At 45.6% G+C, this 20,260-nt stretch overlaps 1 protein-coding gene across 1 annotated transcript in view; it reads left to right on the forward strand.

Annotated features, from left to right (window-relative positions):
- The window catches only part of AHR (aryl hydrocarbon receptor), a 415,687-nt gene that overhangs the window by 237,724 nt on the left and 157,703 nt on the right, over nt 1-20,260 (forward strand). The window lies entirely within an intron of this gene.

The following is a 20,260-nucleotide window of genomic DNA, read 5'->3' on the forward strand; positions in this document are numbered from 1 at the left end:
GAGCTGATGCTGGACCTCCTATGCCTCTCGGAGCCACACAAGATCAAGGGACCAAACTCCCTAGATCACGCACAGCTCCCGAGTGGAAGCTGGGTTTAGATAAAAGAGAGACAAGTGGGATTTGTTCTGCTCAGCGGCTGTGCAACGCTGTGTAACAGAATTTGTTACTTCTGAGACCTTCTGCGTTTGTGAGATAGATATGCACTGGACCTGGACCTTGAGTTTGCGATGATGCAATGCACTGGAAATAACAAGAGAAGACAGTTACCATCAGTGCACTAACAGGGCCTCTACATAAAATGACCATGCATTAACTTCAGTGACATACATTTACAGGTTTCATCATCAGCAGCACGGTATGAGACCAATGATCAAAGACTAACAAACATGAAGGAGGTACCCTTTTTCAACTTGAAAAAGGAGAGGGTGTATGACACTACACTATTTTTCCATATTACAAACAACATTGATTTCAATTAAAACAGGAAAAACCCCGAAGTCTAGAGTCTATTTGTTATCTATTTATTTGCTAAAATTCATTGCACATATCAAACCAATACAAACATTTCAATTCTCATATAGTAAAAACAAGTCAAGTAAAATAAAATACAAAATTGTTTAAAAAGGTTCTGTCGACGCTGCATTTCGGTGTTCAGATGATGATCGTCACCTTCTTCAGGACTATACTTTCAATTTTAAAACATCTAGACGAGAGCATAAACATTGTGTTATTCTCTATTCTGACCTAATGTTCATAATCCTACTCACAGTGGTTCAAATTGAAACTTTAGAAGTCACAGGGTTTTCTTTAACATATCAACAATATTAACTTCTACAGTGTTCACAAACATTTACAAAAATTGAATGTAAATCGGGGGTTTTCCTGTTTTAATTGAAATCAATGTTGTTTGTAATATAGAAAAAATCCTTTTGGTAACCTACCTTAGACTAATTAGTTGAGAAATAGAATGGTAAATACTCCACTTTAGAGTGCAAGAGGCACAGAGCCTCATCCTGTACAAAAGCAGGGAAAGGGAGCTTTTTATTTTTTGTAGCAAATAATCAAAACCACAGAGTGAGTCACTCCCAGGGATAAACTCGGAACACAGGTTGGAGTTACTAGCACTCCCAAAGATAAACTCGGAACACAGGTTGGAGTTACTTGCACTCCTAAGGATCAATTAGTTATAGTAATCTAGTTATCACATCACCATCATGCAAGTTAAAACATTGTTGTACAGTGACATGGTAAAATATATGTATCAGGCAAAATGTTTTGAGCAGACTGGCACTACCAAAATAGGCAAGTGTTTGTTGTCTTTTGTGTTTCTCTCTTTTTCATATACTCCCTTTTAATTTTTGGTTATTCTTTAGCGTCATATTTTAACATGTCATTGTACAACAATGTTTTATCAGTGGATTACTATAACTATTATAATTGGATATGGTGTTTATGAAATACATCAATAAAAACTTGGAGTTTCTCCATAAGGTTGTGGTAATAGTTTGATTGAAGAATCTTTCTGATCATTGAGTGATCTATATGAAGATCTTTGTGGCTAGTGTTTGAGTGGATTGGTGGTAACACAGCGTTTTCCCAAGGGGAGATTTGATTTTACTGTTGTTAACCCCAGAGAGGCCATAGAGTCTTTTAAGACACTGATACTCAGTCCCCTTTACTACTATAGGCGGATTTGTGCACACTAACTTCATATCAAATACTTAGTGTAGCTATTCCACTTGACTGAAGTTCGAAGAAGATCTTGAAGCTTTGACGCAAGGAGTCGTGGGCGGTCTTGAGTACTGGTGCAAGAAGGGGAGAGGAGGATGACGTCAAAGGAGCTGGAGTCACCTGTTCACTTGGACTTGAAGGAGACTGGAGTGCCTCTCGGTTCCGGCAGGTTACTTCAGTGAGTGGGAAGGGTGAAGCTTGGTCCGCAGGAAACGAAGCCAAGCAACGAATCAGGGTTGGGCGGGGTTTATATACCCTCTCGAAGCCTGAACAGATGTCGCTAGATCAGAAGTGGTTCATGTGGCACATTGCCGTCTAGAACGTTCTTGAACCCTTGAAGAAAACACGTGTTAGTACACTTTCTTTGCCCCTACAGAATGGGCACATGCAACTTGATGATTGGAACTAAATAACAGGAAATGCATGTATCTTTTTTGCTCTAACGTGCATAATGGAAAACAACAGCAAGGCCGCAGTAACAGCGGGAGCAAGGCTTGCCATTGGCTCACAGGATTCTGGGGAAAGCTTGCAGGGATTCAATAGAAAACCACACCAAGGCGTAAATAACAGCGTCTGCAAGATAATCTATTGATTCACAGGTTCTGGGGGATGCTTACAGTGATTCAAGCACAATGGAATTACAGGTCTTGGGGAACCGCAGTCATGGTATCATAGCATACCATACAGCACCAAATGGATAATACAACATGAGCCCTGCATGCTAGACCACTATGCAGGGGGTGTAGGAGTGAATCATGACAACCCCAGATATCGAGGTAAATTATGGAACAATAGAGAGGATACTCATGGGCATCCATCAGGGTTAAAGACTATCAACTAGTGGGTAGGAGTAGGGCCATGGCAGTGGGGCAGGTTTATGCTACAGTAAAAGCAGGGAATGAATTCATGAGGGGCAGTAAGTCGAGGAATGTGGTTAATTAAGTGGTGTCTGTGTCAGATGCCTCGCCATCAATAATTAACAGGTCGGTGCGCAAAGGTTACCAAATATCCGTGGCCTTTGAAGATGGGGGTTGTAATGTAGCATATACCTCACTGGTAGTGTCGCAACAGATCATATATTTTAGCCAGTCTTCTGTGGTGGGGGTTTTGTTGTTGCCCCGGTACAGGGCTAGCTGGTGCTTGGCTAGCAGTAGTGCAATTGCAGTGAAGCGCATAATGCTAGGCAGTTGGGCTTTGATGTAGCCAAGGAGGATGTGCAAGGGATCAGAGTCATTGGAGACTTCCGTCATTTTTTTGCAAGCATGGCGAGGATATGCGTCCAGGAGGCTTGGATAACAAGGCAGATCCATGCAAGTTGTATAAAATCTGCTTGAACTGTGCCACACTTCGGGCAGCTATTCAATTCTGGGGTTCCGATCTTTGCCAATCTTAGTGGGGTTGTGTATGCTTGGTGTAGGAATTTGTATGTAGTAGCTTGTGTCTGTGGTTGGGGGAGACAAACTGTGTTTGCATGCAGCATTAGTGCCATATCTTGCCTGGGAGCGACTGCCCAGGTCACGTTCCCAGGCCCAACAGGGCCCTTCTGCACCTGGGTCTCGTACTGTCTGCTTCTGTTTATTGTCACACATCAATGGGGTGAATTTGTCTGGTGCCTTTAGGTAGGATGGTATTCTAACCCATAGTGTATCCTGTATCCGTGTAAGGATAAAATGATCTATGAGGTTGACTACCCCAGTGGCATCTAGAGTATTGTGTGTTATGATATGGCCAAACGGAAAGAGGTTATGAATATGTTGATTGCTTATGATGCATTGTACTGATTGCTCTCGAGTCAATGGTAACCAGAGGTTGTGGGTTAGGTATACTACTGGGGTGTAGGGCAATCCCTCCCCCAAATACCTGCATAGTTTTATCCAAGCCCAACTAGTCGTGTAGAATGTTTGGATGACCGTGGGGTCTTGTGTGATGCCCAGTGGTACGATGGCAAAAAAGCAGCGTGTGTTCCATCTGGTCCTGCTCCAGTTTCAAGTATTGTATTCTGGGTTCAGGTGCTACCATTAGTATGCAAAATGACATGCCACTATGTAGTGTAGTAGAAATGAAAATCTGGTACCCCAAAGCTACCTCTATCAAATGGAAGCGTAAGCGCCTTCCACCTGATCCTGGGCATTGGCAAAGAAACTGTTAGTCACTGGGATCAGTGGTTTATGAATAAGTAAAAAAATGCAGGAGGACGACCATTATGATAATGGCTATTCTCCCAAGCATTGAGAGCGGAAGCTTGATCCAGCGCTCAATCTGACTTGTGAGCCTGTTGATCGCTGGCCCATAGTTTAGCCTAGTTATCATGTCTTTCTGCCAGTGTAGAAAAATACTGAGATATTTGGGGGAGTTGTTGCACCATGTTAGTGGGTATTCCAACGTACAGAGCGTTGCGGCATCAGTGAGTGGGAAGAGTTCCGATTTACACCAGTTGATGGATAACCTGGAGAGGCAGCCTAATCGGATACTTCTGCGGATGATGGGGGAAGCTGGACAGCAGGGTCTCTAATAAAAAGCAGAATTTCATCCGTGTACATGGAAATCAGAAGTGGGCTGCACCAAAACCATAGGCCGCAGTGCATCTGATGTTCTTGTAATTGCCGGATCAGGGGTTCTACAAATTGTCGTGTCCCGCAGCAGTAATACACGGACACAACGGGTATATCTTGAAGCCCTTTATTCTTGCTTCTGCACAGGTCCCCGTCCCTACTCTAACTGGCCCCTTCCTGTCTTGTCCCCACCTCTTCCCCTCTGCCCACCTAGCTCCGCCCACCCCAACTACTGGACTGTCAACTCTATTACATCTCCCCCTTTCTTAACAAAATAGCAGTGAAGGTGGAACTTAATCCATTTCTACAATTAGTCTCTTTGGAGGCTGCACTTGACGTCTGGGTCGAGCCGGTGTAGACACAATGTTCTCTACTACTGGTTCCCGCACCATGGAGGGTGCAGAGTCGGGTGCGCCAGCCTCCGGGTCATCATGATCTTCAGGTGTGGAAGCTGCTGGTATGCAGTCATGTTTTTCAGGAGGGCATTTCTTAAAGTAGGATGCATTGCGGGTGACTCGCCGATTTTCTGATTCAGCGGTCACCATGGTGCCCTTTTGTTGCACAATTGTGAGGGGCTCGTCCTTGAAGCGACAATCGGTCTTCTGGCGCTGTTCTTGTTTGACGAAAACCTTGTCGCCTTCCTTGAGGGAGGGTGACCGTGCCCTCCGTTTGTGGTCAGCATGTCCCTTCATCTTCTCCTTGTGATACTGATCCGTCGCAGCCATGTCTTTGAGCTGCTGATCTGAGAGGGGTTTCTTCAATGCTCCTTCCCAAGTTGGGATCCGGTTTCTCATTGTCCTCCCAAGCATGAGAGTGGCAGGGCATATGCCCGTCGTGGAGTGAGGAGTGGTTCTGTAGGCACAAAGGACTTCGTTCAGTGCCGACTGTAGATCCTTCTTCTCGGCTGTGGCCTGTTGAAAGGTTTTCTTGATGGTGGACATGAACCTTTCAACGGTGCCGTTGGCTTGTGGCCAGAGTGGGGTGACTCTGCGGTGCTGGAAATCCATTTGTTTCGCGAAGTCGCCGAATTCGTGCCCGTTGAATGGGGGCCCATTGTCTGTTTTGATGATTTTGGGGACACCCCAGGTTGCGAAGACTTCCTCAAGTACCTTGAGGGTGCAGGTGGCACTAGTGGAAGAGATAAACTGAGCTACCGGGAACCGGGAGTATTCATCCACGATGACAATTATGTATTTCCCTGATTGTAAGGGCCCATAGAAATCCATTGCGACTTCTTGCCACACCCCGTCGGGTAATGGGGTCATCTGTAGTGGTGCAGGCGGATTGTTGTGGCTGGTCAGTTGACAGGGGTGACAGTCTTTCAAAGTGTCCTCGACCATCTGGTCTAAAGCTGGAAACCAAACACGCTCTCTTAGTGCTCTCTTGGTGGACACGACCCCTCGATGACCCTCATGCGCTAGGTCGACTACTCCTTGTCTCAGGATGGCTGGGATGACTATCCGGTGATCTCTTAGAAGGAGGCCGTCCTCGGTTATTGAGAGTTCGTCAGAGACGTGTCGGAAGGCCTGGAGTTCTTTCTTGGTGTCTGGATTCTCTTCTTCGTCTTGTGGGTGATGTCTCCACCTGTTGGATTGTATGCGTTTCATTACAATCTGTAGAGTGGTGTCTTGGTTGGTTGCTTCCCTGATGGTGTGCATGGGTATGGCTGGTGGGCGAGTGTGACTTGCCACGAAATGAATGTATTCCTCCGCGATGGAAGGAGTTGTCTCTGCAGAGTCCCGGGGGTGGCGGGACATGTAATCAGCAGGGTTCTCCCCCTTCCCCGGTTTGTGGACAATTGTAAACGTGTACTCCTGCAGGCGGAGGCCCCACCGCTCGATCCTGGGGGGCATCTTGCACTTCGGATTGCCATAAATCGTGACGAGCGCTTGGTGGTCAGTTATGAGCGTGAAGTGTTTCCCATAGATGAAGATGTGGAAATGCTCGCACGCCCACATGACGGCCAGGCTCTCCTTCTCAGGCTGGGAATACTTCCTTTCTGGATCGGTGAGGCTTCGACTGGCGTAGGCGATGATTCTCCGTTGTTCTGAGTCGTCATCATACTGGGCCAGGATCGCCCCTAGGCCCACCGGACTGGCGTCTACAGTGATCTCTGTTTTTCTTCTGGGATTGAAGTACGAAAGGCAATCAGATGATTCCACGGCATGTTTGATATCCCTGAAGGCGCGCTCGCATTCCGGAGTCCAGTCAAAAGGCTGGTTAGCCTTCGTGAGGAGCCTCAGTGGGTGGCTTATTGTGGCATAGTCTCGAATGTAACGAGCGCAATAACTTGCCATTCCGAGAAAGGAACGCAGATCGTTCACGTCGGCCGGGCTCTTGGTGTTGTTGAGCACAGCTACCTTGTCGGGGTCTGGTTTCGTGCCACTCGATGAGAAGATGTGACCGAAGAATTTCAGTGTTGACTAATGAAACTCGCATTTGTTTTTGTTGAGAGTTAAGTTTGCGTCCATTAGAGCATGGCAGACACGGTCAAGGGCGATGTCGTGCTCTCGGAGATCCGTACCATACACCAGAATGTCATCACTGTAGTTAAGGGAATTTGGAATGTGGTGGATGATCAAGCGTATCGCCTCTTGGAAGATTTCGGCGGCTGAGGAGACGCCAAAACTGAGCCGTTTATAGCGGAAGAGACCAAGGTGCGTGGCAAAGGTGGTGATGGGACGAGAGCTGTCGTCCAGCTCGAGCTAATGGTAGCCCTTGTTGAGGTCCAGCTTGGAAAATACCGTAGCTCCATTGAGTGCCGTAATCATGTCGCTCAGGTGTGGACCGGGGTGTCTCTCCCTTTCGATCGCCGTATTCGGCAGGCGCATGTCCACACAGAGACGGACCTTGTCTGGAGTCCCTTTTTTGGGGACAATAACCACCGGGGACACCCAGGGAGTGGGCCCTTCGGTGCGTTCGATGATGTCAGCGTCCAAGAGGTCCTGCAGTTCTTGGGCCACAGCGGATTGCAGATGGAAAGGCACTCGCCGCGGATGTTGAGCAACTGGCTTGACTCGTTCATTGATGTGCAGATGCACTTGCCGGCCCTTCAGTTTGCCCAGGCCCTGGAACAGGGATGGAAATTTCAAGGCATGGTTAGAACTGTCGTTCACGTTGAATAGGATATGCACCAGGCGCAGGCGTTTAGCCGTGGGGAGGCTCAGTAAGCAGTCAGCATCGGGCCTTTTGATGACATGGATGACTGCTGGGACAGTGATACCGCCATGTGTGAGGGTAGTGTCGAATTTGCCTAGGCACGGGAGTGGTTTTCTTGACATCCAGGTGTACACCCGGACGGGTGCAAAACGCAGATGAGGCTTGGGAACCATTCGATCGTGTTCGGCAACAGAGATGTAGTTGAGGGATGCACCACTGTCCATTACGAATTTTGCTGCAAGGTTACCCACCATGATGTCGAGCCGTGGGTAGCGCTTGAGCTGATCGTTGTCAGCGATATTGATATATTCTGTAGTGTAGGAAGATCGCCTGGATGATGAAGATCTGGAGTCTCTTGAGGGAGAGCGACGATCCCATCTGGAACGTCTAGATTCGTGACTGGAGTGGGAAGACGCAGGGGACCGAGCAGGTTCATCCTGAACGGCTCTGACATGGTGCCGTTTGGTTTCAGGTCTCGAGGGTCTTTGTTGGCTGGCACGCCGGTCATTGCTGCCACGTTTCTCTCTGTGGTAATCGCTGCACATAGCTTCAAAGTGATTGGATCGTCCACATTTTCGGCAGCGTTGGCCCATAGCGGGGCAAGAGTCAATGTGAGGGTAGTCATACCCGCACCTGAAACACCGTCTCGTGCGTTCAGGCCGTCGATCTCTCCTCTCCGAATCCTTTGGTCGGTGGTCCGTTCGACGTCTGGGTGAGAATCTGGATCTGCGTGACCTGTCACGCGGGTTGCCTCTGTATTCCTGTCTTCCATGTCGTCGGTCAGAGACACGGTTGGCATGTTCGCGGCTAGTGTTAGGCTTGACCTCGATATCCGCCGCATTTTCTTCGGCCTGGTCATACAGCCGGGAGTTCTCTTCAATTTCCGCAAGCTCTTGCGGTTTCCTCAGCAGTCGTCGTCTCAACGACTCCGAGTGGCACCCAGAGATTATTTGGGACTTGATGGCTGCATCCGGTGAGAAATTTGTAAAGTCGCAGTATTGGGACTGACGTCGCAGTCGATGTATAAAGGTTAGTGGCTCATCTTTGTCCTGGTGCTGTTGGTGGAACTTGTGTCGCTCGTAGTCAACATTTCTTTTGTGCAAGAAACGGTTGTTCAATACATCTCTCACTTTGGCATAGGTGTCGCCGTCATCAGTTGGGATTTCTCGCACTATTTTGCTGATCTCACGCCCTCCTAGATTGCGAAGGGTTATTATTTTGTCTTTGTCTGTCTCGATTCTGGAACCTTCAATATAGTCCTCAAAGTCCTCTAGCCATTCCTGCCATTTTAGGCCCATGCTACTTCCTGTTGTGATCGTTAAGGGTTCCGGCGTTCGCAGGTGCGTGCCTTTGACTTCCTTTTGCGTGGGAGGGTTTTGTGCGTTTTGCGCGGGAGGGTTGGACATCTTGGCAGTGGGCCTTTAGGGCTTGCGCTTGACTCTGGTCGTGGTCACTGGCGTCTGCTTCCACCACTGTTCACTGTAGCCACCAATGCTTGTTTGTTTCCAATTGCTATCGCTTACTTGATAGCATTTGCTGGGTTATCAGGACACAGTGCATCAATTTAGTGCTGCCAGTGCTTGTTTTGGGTTTTCGCCTGACTTAAAGATGGCCGCCCTTCACTCAGATAGGGTTTGTCCTTCGGGCTGCCTGACCTTAAGATGGCCGCCCCCTCTGCAGCCCACAAGGTTTCTCTCTCCCCAGGCACACACACACTAGGTGCTGCTGGACTCACGTTTGTGCTGGGGCAGGTCTCCACTCTTCCGGCGGTAATTGGGGTGAGTGCAGTCTATTCTGCGAGGGTTGCTGGCCTCGCGCACCGCATACCGGGCGGCTGGGCTTCACTCCTGCCGGCCGATTCAGCGCTGGCTTTGAGCACTCTGCCAGGCGCACTGGGGGCACTTCTCTCGCCTTCGCGGCGCTGCAGGCTCACTTGGGCAGCGTCAGAGTGGGCTTCCGGCCTTCACTCGGTCTCGACGCACTTCAGGTTTTTACGCGCGTTCAGCGCGACCGGCGTTCCGGCGCTCTCGCTTGGCGCCTTTTTCTGCAGCGTTTCTGCGCTTTCACTCAGCGCTCCTTCGTGTAGCGCTTCGGCGCTTGTCCACTGTGCTGTCGTCTCTTCTCGACCCTCTTCCGCTTGCGAGGGGAGATCAGGCCACTCCTGGGGGGCTCGCTACCGGCGCCGCAGGGTCAAGGTTGCAGCGGAGCTCTGGACGCTCCACGCTGCAGGACGGGGCACTCTTGGGTGGGTGTCTGCCTAATCCCACCCTCGTCGCCAGCTGTCGTGTCCCGCAGCAGTAATACACGGACACAACGGGTATATCTTGAAGCCCTTTATTCTTGCTTCTGCACAGGTCCCCGTCCCTACTCTAACTGGCCCCTTCCTGTCTTGTCCCCACCTCTTCCCCTCTGCCCACCTAGCTCCGCCCACCCCAACTACTGGACTGTCAACTCTATTACACAAATGAAGAACAACGGTGGAAAGGGATTAACCCTGTTGGGTGCCCGTGGTGATCAGATCTGTAGCAAAGCCAATCACCCTGAGTCTAGCGGTGTGTTCTGCCTAGCTGAGTGAGGGTCGCCTGTACGAACGGCCATTCCAATTATTCAAATGCCTTTTCAGCATCTAGCAGTGCGACTGCAGCCTGTATTGTTGGGGAGATCTGGTTAAGGACAGCAAAAAGGATATGCAGATTGAGTGTAGTGGAGCCTTGTGGCACAAACCCAGTCTGCATATGGGATTTAATTTGTTCTATTAGGAGTGACATACGTGTTGCAAGGCGTTTCACTAGTATTTTGTTGATGTGATTTAAGGGGGAAAGGGGTCTGTAGGATGTGCACTGGTGTGCTGGGTTGCCAGGTTTGAGCAGCGGAATGATAGTTGCTTCCCTAAGTGTGGGGGGAAGTGTGCCAGTTTCAAGTGATTCTGCATACATTTGCAAGAGGTGGGAGGACAGAATCTGTTTGTAAGCCTTACAGAAGTGTCCTGTGAGGCCATCCAATCCATGGGCCTTAAAGCCATCCAGTGCATCAATTGCCTGGAATTAATTCTTTGAATGGTATAGGGGCGGCTGGGAATTTCTGCTGGCCTTCTGTTAGTCACACTATTACTACCTCTGCCAGGTAGGTTGCTATTGTGTCTGCACTATCAGTGGTGCGAGCAGTTTACAGTTGGCATTAGTATTGGAGGAATGCTGTGGCTATATCTGCATTATCAGTCACTGTCGTCCCCTCATCTGTGTGGGGCTTCATCAAGTAAGTACTGGGAATGCTTGGATGCAGTAATCTAGCCAGTGTTCACCCTCACCATATCTTGTGTGCTCGTGCATACTTCCTGACGTAAGCTATCCCTCAGTCTTCGAGTTCTCTAAATTTCATCCTGAGGGTTGAACGTCATTGAAGTTATGTATTTGTTTAGTTTTATAGTGCTATGTATTAAGCTAGACTACTGACGCCTACAGAAAAGAAAACATAAATTCAAATGTTCATATAAAGGAAAGTTAGAGTCCAACCCGATTCATAGCATAGGCGTCGAGCTGGCATTTTTGGTCCATATGAGGCAGGACTTACAGTTAGTTGCATGACAGTTTTCAGAAATATCCTTACTTGTGGGTAGCCCCCTTCACATAGAAGGCAAAGGCTGTTTCATAGTTTCGGATCATAGGCCTCCAAAGGTCTTTAATAAAGTTCTGTCTCTTAAAGACACATAGTTAAACAAATGAGCCCAGGAAGAATGTAAATTCCTGCCTGGAACAGAATGCCCAGATCTTTGCTGCAATGCAATTTGTCTATAATGAAGAGCGTTTTGATTTGGATCCTGAATTCTGGTGGAAGCCAATGGAATGCTTTCTGGGCAGACTTGAGGTGCTTGTTTTTTTAGGTCTGTTGTTAACCAAGAGCTTTTGATTTTTTTATTATATGTACAATATACTTATTTAAAGGGGGTTTCCGTCAGCTTTTATTCGTCTGTTGGTATGTCATTCACGCTTTGCTTCTACCCACTACAGCATACAACATGGGTCATGTGGTCAGCCCAATTTAGCCACATGATAACTTCACTTTGGTTGACTGCATTTTACTCTGGCACAAGGAGCACATCAAACACAAGCTAGTTCCCATCTGTGTCAATGTCTTTGTTTGTAATTTATTACTTTGATGTTGCCTTTGTGTTTAGAGTCTGATGTGAGCAGCAAGACCCTTATACCAGATCTGTGCACAGGCCACATTCCACTTTTTATCCATTCCTGTTTCTTTTAGGAAAGTTTTTTGTTTATCTGATTTTATCAGATAAACATAGGACACTCCTAATGGAATTTCACAAAATAACAGATTGCAGTTCATTTAAAACTGTTCTCTATTACGTTATCAAAAGCTTCAATATTATAAATGTGAGTTCAAAGACAGAAGATTCTTCTGAACATGCTTATTCTGGACTCAATTTCACCAATGGTTCACTAATAAACTTTGCTTAGGGAAACAAGCAGTCTTTATCATTTTTAATTTGAAGCATTTGTAACACCCTTTTGATTTCTTCCTTCCTTTCTTCTTTCTTTAATTCTTCCTTCTTTTCCTTCTTTCCCTCTTCCCTGCTTTCTTAATTTCATTTCTTCTTTAATTCATCTCACTTTCCTTTTTTCATTGATTCCTGTTTTTCTTACTTTCTTTTTCATTCTTTTCTTCCCTTACTTTCTTTTTTCATTTTTTTATCTTTATTTTTGAATTCCTTCTTTCCTTCATGCTTTCCATTTATATTTCGTTTTTCTTTCCTGTTCCTTTCATACTTCCATTCCTTTTTTCTTTCTTTCTTACTTTTCATTTTTTCCATTCCATCATTCATATTTTATTTCATACTTTATTTCCTTCTTTCTTGCATTCCTTGTTTCTTTCATTATTTTGTTACTTCTGTCTTTCCTTCTTTCTTGCTTTCCTTTTTCATTCATTTCCTCTTTCTTGGTTTATTTTTTGTTAGCATCCTGTCATTACAATTTTCCCTTTTTCTTGCAACATTTTATTTCTTATTTCCTTCATTATTGTTATCTTTCTCTCCTGCCTTGATTCTTTCCTTCATTGTTCTTACATTTATTTTTCCCTTCTTTCTTGGTTTTATTTCTTCTGTCTTGCTTTCCTTCTTGCTTTTATTCTTTCTTTCTTTTTTCTTTCTTTCTTTCTTTCTTTCTTCCTTTCTTTTTTCTTTCATTCTTTTTCTTGTTCAAATTTTTTCTTTTTCTCTGTTCTTCTGCTGTTCTGTGTTTCTGTTGCTCTCTTTCTTTTTTCCTTTTTTTCCTCTTTGTTTCATTCTTTCTTTCTCCTTCCTTATTTCATTCTTTCTTTTTTCTTGCTTCCTTTCCATTTTTCTTGCTTCATTCTATATTTTTTTCCTTGTTGTCTTTCTATTATTTGTTATTTCTTTATTGAATTCTTTCATTCCTTCTTTCTTGCCTTCCTTCTTTTATTGAGTTAATTCTTGCCTTTCTATCTTTCTTTTTAGCTCTTTCTTTCTGTCTTACTCTCTTTCTTTCTTCCTTTCTCTCTTTCTTTCTTCCTTTCTTTCTTTCTTTCTTTCTTTCTTTCTTTCTTTCTTTCTTTCTTTCTTTCTTTCTTTCTTTCTTTCTTTCTTTCTTTCTTTTCTTTCTTTCCTTCTTTTGTTCCTTATTTTATACCTTCTTACTTTCTATCTTTCTCAAAGGCAAGAGGTTGTCAGCCAATGGCATAACAAATGTCTTGTTTCGGTCTGTGTTAGCTAGGATCTTTTAATTTTACTCATATTTTGTGTATGACATAAAAACGTGTAGGGATTTTAAGTCGTATTTCATCCATTTGTCTGTAGTTGTGTCATTCACATTTTTCTTCAAGTAACTCGAGTATACACCCAAGGGTAACTCATCACCCTACTTCAGCCATTGGCTGACTTCACTATGAGTTACGGCATGCTTCTCTTTCACAAGGAGCACATTCAGACATAAAGTAATTCCCTTCAGTGCCAGGGAGTATTATTGAAATGAGTGTTATTTTGAGGAAAAAAAAAACGTTTTTGCATATGGTCAGTTTTTTTATAGATTGACAATCGCCTGGCAGTTACCCAAAGGATAATGTTTTGCAAAAGCCATGTCAAAACTAGGGGTGGGCGGAATTTGCGTAATCGCGTTACGCAAATCTCCTCGAAATGGTAAACAATCTCCGCGAACACAGGCAATGGCTTGTTCACGATGCTTTTTTACTGTTCGCAATCCCTGTTTGCCTGCTCGGGGGGAAATACCTTGCAAACATGCATTTTGTGAACGCGAACAAGCAAAACATTCTGCGAAGTCGCGGAACGCAGAATTTTGGGCAATTTCCCGTTCTCCGCGGAACACGAAATTACCCAAATTCCGCGAGCGAAACAGAATTTACTGCCCAGGCCTACTCAAAACAATTGTAAGAGGATTTCTAAAGCGCATGGCTGCCCGTGAGCGTCCCAGCGCTGACAGAAGATCAGTGGTAGATGAGGCGAGGGCGGGAGGAAAAAGTTACGGGAACAGCCAAGTCTTTAGAAGCTTCGGAAAGGGCAGGAGATTGTGTTGGGCACGGAGGTTAAGAGGGAGGGCGTTCCATAACTTGGACGAGTGATAGGAAAAGCGCCGGCCTCCGGAACGCGTTTTCTTGATCCTAGGTGTCTGGGTTAGGTGAGCATTAGAAGATCGGAGGGTTCTAGAGGTGGTATATGGGACAACAAGGTCCTTAAGGATAGGGGGAGCTTTTCCGTGGAGGATTTTGTGGGTTAGGCACAGGGCCTTGAACTGCACCCTTTGTAGAACGGGCAGCCAATGTAGTGCTCTGATCGCTTTTTTAGCCATTGCAGCGGTTCTTGGTGTCAGTAAGAATCCGGGCAGCAGCGTTTTGCACAACCTGTAGCCTAGCTGTAACTTTCTTTGGTGCGCCAAGATACAGGACGTTTCCGTAGTCCAGTCTGGACAGGATGAGGCCCTGTATGAGGAGCTTTCTTGACTGGAAAGGGAGCAGAGGGAGGATCTTGCGAGCGGTACGTAGTAGGCCATAGCAAATTCCTGCCGTTTTCCTTGCTTGGGTGTTTAGGGTGAGGTTTTGATCGAGCCAGATCCCCAAACTTTTGATGTCTGCTTTGGGGGTTGGGGGCGAGCCCATGCACGGGGCCACAGTGACTCCGGACGGAAGTGAGACTGGTTGCCCATCACCAGTATCTCCGTTTTGTCGCTGTTGAGTTTTAAGTGGGATCTGTTCATCCAGCTGACTATGTCCCCCAGGCAGGAGTACAGATCGATGGTAGGATTTTCCCGCTGACTGAGGGAGACAACCAGCTGGGTGTCATCCGCATATGTCAGGAGTTTGATTCCGTGCAGGGTGACAATTTTTCCAAGGGGCGACATGTATACGTTGAAGAGCGTTGGGCTCAATGAAGAGCCCTGCGGCACTCCGCAACGTATTGGGGTCTCCCTGGAGATTAAGTCACCCTCTGCCACCTGGAAGGAGCGGTTGTGGAGGAAGGATTTTAGCCAAGACAGGGCAGACCCTGAGATACCAAGGTCTCTGAGCCGCTGAGCCAGGATATGGTGGTTGACGGTGTCGAAGGCCGCACTGAGGTCCAGGAGGATCACTGCCACTGATCCTCCTGCATCAATGATCTTCCTAGCCTCTTCGACAACCGCTACCATCGCTGTTTCCGTACCCTGGCCCGGGTGGAAACCTGTCTGTGAAGGTTTTAACAGGTCATTGGTTTCCAAAACAAGAATTGTCGGATAACACCAGACCTATTGGCTTTGCCAATAAATGCACATTTTGGACTATTTGCGGTCTGGTGGTGATTGTTTTGGGAAGGCTACTGTGAACCTTGTTACTTTAGTCCAAAGAAGCTAACACCCATCCTCCAAATAGCCCTATTATTATTTTTCTTTGTTTGCACGAGTTAAAGGATTTCCGGAAGAATGGAGAGCTGAATGTTAGTTTCCTTCACGGTTGTTGATTTGTGGGCCAAAGTTGGTGTAAAAATCAAACATGATCCCATAATTCTAACCTTTTGGTAGATGCTTTGATTATCACCCTTATAAAAAGCCAATGGGCAGGAGTAAATCATGTGATACATTCAGTGACTATACAGCATAGTAAGTTAGAATGTTTAGGACACTAAATAAACCATTATAATGACCTTGAAAAATTTATTTTTTCATTGCTAGGAATGCAGAAAATCCGTGCGCCATATAGAGACGTTTCTAAATATAATTGACCCAACAAATGAGGCTGCATTATTTTGCGAAAGAGTGCGCATGTGGGTGACTTTCTCATGACTGTGTGCAGCAATAGTCAGTAGTACACAGTTGTCATCAGCAAGTGCAAGGTAGCGCCATGCCATCCTTTCTCGCTCTTCAGTGCTCCTCTAAGGCCCTCATTACAAGTGCCCTGTAATCATTCCTGCTTCTTCCCTTCCCCTGCTTTAATGTTGCCTGGCCCAATGGAATGAGCAAGCCCACTCATAATGAGCTCCAAAGGGAGTTTCTGTTCCCGTGTATTCAAACTGCTGTCTACTAAGTGAATAAGAGCTGAAGCTCGAATTATGGAATACAATGCTCTTTATCTACACTTTCAATTCATGTGGAGTCTGATGATATACTAATAGCTCCAAATCTGAAAACTTTTAAGCCATTTGTGCTTGTTCTGAATGAATTTTGTCTCATTTAATTTAGAGCTGGATAGAGTTGTTACTCTTTCTTTGCCTGTAGTATGTGAGACTCTGTGGATGACTTTGCAAAATTCCTTAAACCTCACACACTATGCATACATTTATGGCAGATATAATATTCGAACAATGTGTTTTGTTGAGAGAGAAATATTGGATTACAATTTTGGAGCTAATATAATATAGCAGAATACGTGATTTCGTGTTTTCATGTATGTTGATGAAAAAAAAAATGCATTCCACTGTGAGCAGGTTAATTTCCCCTCAAAACAACTCTGGACGTGAGATTCCTCATAGGGGCATCGGTCAAAAACGTGGAAACCTCAAAAATGTCTAAATTGCAAAAAGCAGTAATGGCACCCTGTTCCACAAGCATACTGACAATGTTGCCTGCCTTATTGAAAACTGTTTTAGTGTGCCATGGTTGCGTTAGTTGCTAACTTCTCTGAAAACACTTGAAGTTATTGCACTTTGTATAGCTCAGATTGAGTTCCCATCAAAGCTTACACCCTGAGGTAAGAGGTGTCTTACCCCTTTTGAGGGCTTTCCTTACAAGTGCTTGCATCTTTCAACACATTTTTAGCTAAACGATCTCTTTCATATCTCAGTTGTAGTTTTGTTGCACATGAGAAAGAGAATGGTATCTGAAATTAAATCAGTCAACTGTTCTCACATCATTTTATTCGGACTTTTGATATTTGTAGTAACACATCTTAATTTATTGTGGCCGTGTACCTTTTGTTTAAAAAATGCAGAACCATTATTATTTCTAGTAACACAGAATTCCATTCTTGTACACAAAGCCCAACATACCTTTGTTGTTATGTCTGTTTTGATAGGAAACGGTCAGAACTAAGAAATTAATTGCAATGGAGGCCTTATATACTGTTGATTAATCACTGTATTGCACTTACAATAACTGAATGGGGAACTGGTTTATAGAAATGCTTTGCAACTGGTTAAGACAGAGGGGTCTACAAGAGTCATCTCTCTGGAATGGACTTTTCATTTCTCACATTCTAGAATCGCCTTGTTTGCATTAGCGACCTACTGGCCATCCCCTCCACTTTTTTCCCCCCAAACCCTCCTCCCTCACGCTACTCTTTCCCCCTTCCTCACTCCCTTCTCTCTATATCTACATATGAATCCAAGCCCTACGCACAGCCTCCTTATCTCTTCTCTTTCACCCTCACCCACCCACCCTAACCAAGGTTCTCACTACCCACGTTAGCTTAATATAGTGTTTTTTAAATAGCTCTCGCATTTTACCTGCTTTCTGTGTTAGATTAGCTCTTGTTTTACTCAAATGTTTTTGAATACTGTACCTCCTCACATTCCTGTAAAGCGCTCTGATACCCCTGGGTCTAGCCAGCGCTATAGAAAACCTTTAAAATAAATAAATAAATAAAATGTGGTAGTAACTATGGGGCCTAGTTACAAGCTGGTTTGCATCACTCTTGCATCACCCAATGTGGTGAAAGAGCGATGCAAGCCTTAAGTCAGATTTATGAAGCCAGGCAAGGCCACTTTGTGTGGCCCTGAGTAGCTCAGAAAATCTAGAGTAAGGCAATGCAGCGCAAATCGCTGCGTTGCCCTTCTCGGCCCCGGGAAGGCATTCCATGGGCGTTGTGCGGGTGTTTCCATGCACCTCCCATGGTTTTTGACACATTCCCAAATTTACCAGAACTGATACAGAAACAGAAAAGATATGCCTTCCCAGGAGAGACATAGCATGGAGAAATATCTTCATTTCTCCTCATTACCAGCAGCGTCTCAAGCAGGTAAGAGCAGGGGGGCGGTGGGGCTGGGTGTGGGGTGGATTTTGACAGACGACGATGAGGGAAAGAATAATTATTTATTTAATTTTCCCTTGTGGTTGTCTGTCGAATCCCTCCCAAACCCGGCCTCACCGCTCTTACCTGCAAGGGCAGCGGCTGCTCATTACTTCCTCTTTCTATGTGTGGTGCATTCTGTAGCACACATAGATGAGGAATATGGGGGAACATCCTTTACAACGCAACTTTTACCACGCAGTGCCTTTACGACGCAACTATTACAACGCAAACCAGTATGACCATACAAACAAATGCTTATCCCTTTTACTCTGCCTTTGGTGGGGACAGGCTTGGTATCCGTTCATAAGTGTAGCAAATGGCGTGATTATAGAGGTATTGCTATATTTGCTGAAAATATGTTGAATCCTCACTGCCTAATTAGTGGCACACTTCATCATCGAGTCTGCTCTTGAGTCGGTATTGGTGCCGTATCACAGATGCAAGTGCCTGCGTCATGTGCAATCTAAGGACTAAACCTACCTGCTTATAGTTTAGGACGGAGCATGGAGTGTTTCAGAGATGACATGAAGGCTCCTTGCCAGAGGAGTGGAATTATAAACTGCACTAATAGTGACAGATAAGGCCCCTCCTGGAATCTGCACTAATACTGACAGAGAAGGCAAGGCCTGGAATCTGCAGAGACACTGACAGAGTGATAGCAGCAGCATTGTGACATTCTCTGCAGGGGCAGCCTGCAACTTAGCACCAAAGGTAGATCATGAAGACCACCATGAGGGTGAGCTCAGTATGGAAGGGCACTAATACTTGTAAAGAGTTTCGTTGCCATCCTCTAGGGGTGGGCAGAATTTGCGTAGTCGCGCTACGCAAAGCTCCGCAAAATGGTAAAAAATGTTCGCGAGCACGCAGAGTTCCGTCAACACATGGAATTGCTTGTTCTGCCAGTTTGCGATGCTTATTTCCTGTTCGCAAACGATGTTTGCGTGATCGGGGGAAATATCTCACGAACACTCATTTTGAAAGCGCGAACCAGCAAAAAATTCTGCGAAGCCGCGGAACGCGAAATTACCCAAATTCCGCAAGCAGAACGATATTTACCGCCCAGGCCTACTTGAAAGTAGGAATTTACAGCTTTATGGAAATGACTCCATGCTTCTGTCCTTCTCAATCTGCTGCATATTTGCTAACTCCCTGAGCCATGTAGACTGTGGGCCTCTGTTTCTTGGTAATCAAGTGCACATTCTCTGGTTTCTCCAGTGAAAGTGTGTACCAATGCGATGCAGACGTCGCAGGTCATAGGTGATCGAGCCCATGAAGTGTTTGTTAGGCACCTGAACGCGGTTCATTATTCCTCAGCATGAGGTTCTCATGGGATCCAAGTGCAGGCATTGTATGATTGCTTGTTTTCTGTTGTTGCCTGGCTCCCGGTGCCAGGGGATTAATTAGTGTGCAGCCTCGTTCTGAAGTAATGATCCTTGTTTAAATCCAGGAGTCCCTTACTTCACACAAGAGATTAGAGCCTTTAATGCAGCTGCTTATAACGACAATGATCAGATACAAGAGATGTTGAGAAATCTGTATGTCTCTTAGCTGATGTTATCACTCCACTGTCATGGTTGTAGACTACTGCTTTACATACAGAAGAAGTTATCAGACAAAGCAATATGTGTGAAAAAAGAAAGTGCTTGGAGATGGGAAGTAGGATGCGTGTTTGTCACTGAAACAGCTGCTCTGGTTTTCTCCTTACTTTTAGGGTACCTAGCTTTCTGGGAGAAATGCTCTCCCATTGAGAGCCAGCCTCTCGATGGGTTAGGGTCACTTACAGGAACTTAGTGTTGCTGAGGTTAAGTCTTACCTACTGGTAGCTGGGTATCGCAAGTTTTATGCTGGTCTCTACCTGGACAGCTTCAAAAACCCCATAGATATACATGGAGGATGTATGTCTCACTCATATAAATATCATGTTTTGATAAAACATCTTCACCATGACATCATGTGTCATGTGGATTATCTCAATGAAGCTATAGAAGGATTGTCTGATTATGTTGGTTTCTAAAGACGGTGAATGGGTGCTTTGGGGGGGCGCTTCTCATGTGCTCTTTCAGTCCACCCTTTCCCTAGTTTGTTCCCTCTTAAATTCCCCCAAGCCTTCCAGTCTCAGTCTTGTCACCCAGTCTGTCCCACATTCAGTCTGCCAGCCCTCAGGCTTTCCCTTCACATTCTTCGCCCTTGTCCCACAGTCTTCTCCTTCCATGAATTGATATCCCTTTTAAGCCTTTCCCTTCCAAGGCTGTCTCCCTCCGCATGTCCTTCCCTCTTTCTTCACCCTTCCGTAGTC

The sequence above is a fragment of the Lissotriton vulgaris genome, chromosome 10 (assembly GCF_964263255.1).
Source record: "Lissotriton vulgaris chromosome 10, aLisVul1.2, whole genome shotgun sequence".
In the NCBI taxonomy this organism is placed as follows: Eukaryota; Metazoa; Chordata; class Amphibia; order Caudata; family Salamandridae; genus Lissotriton; species Lissotriton vulgaris.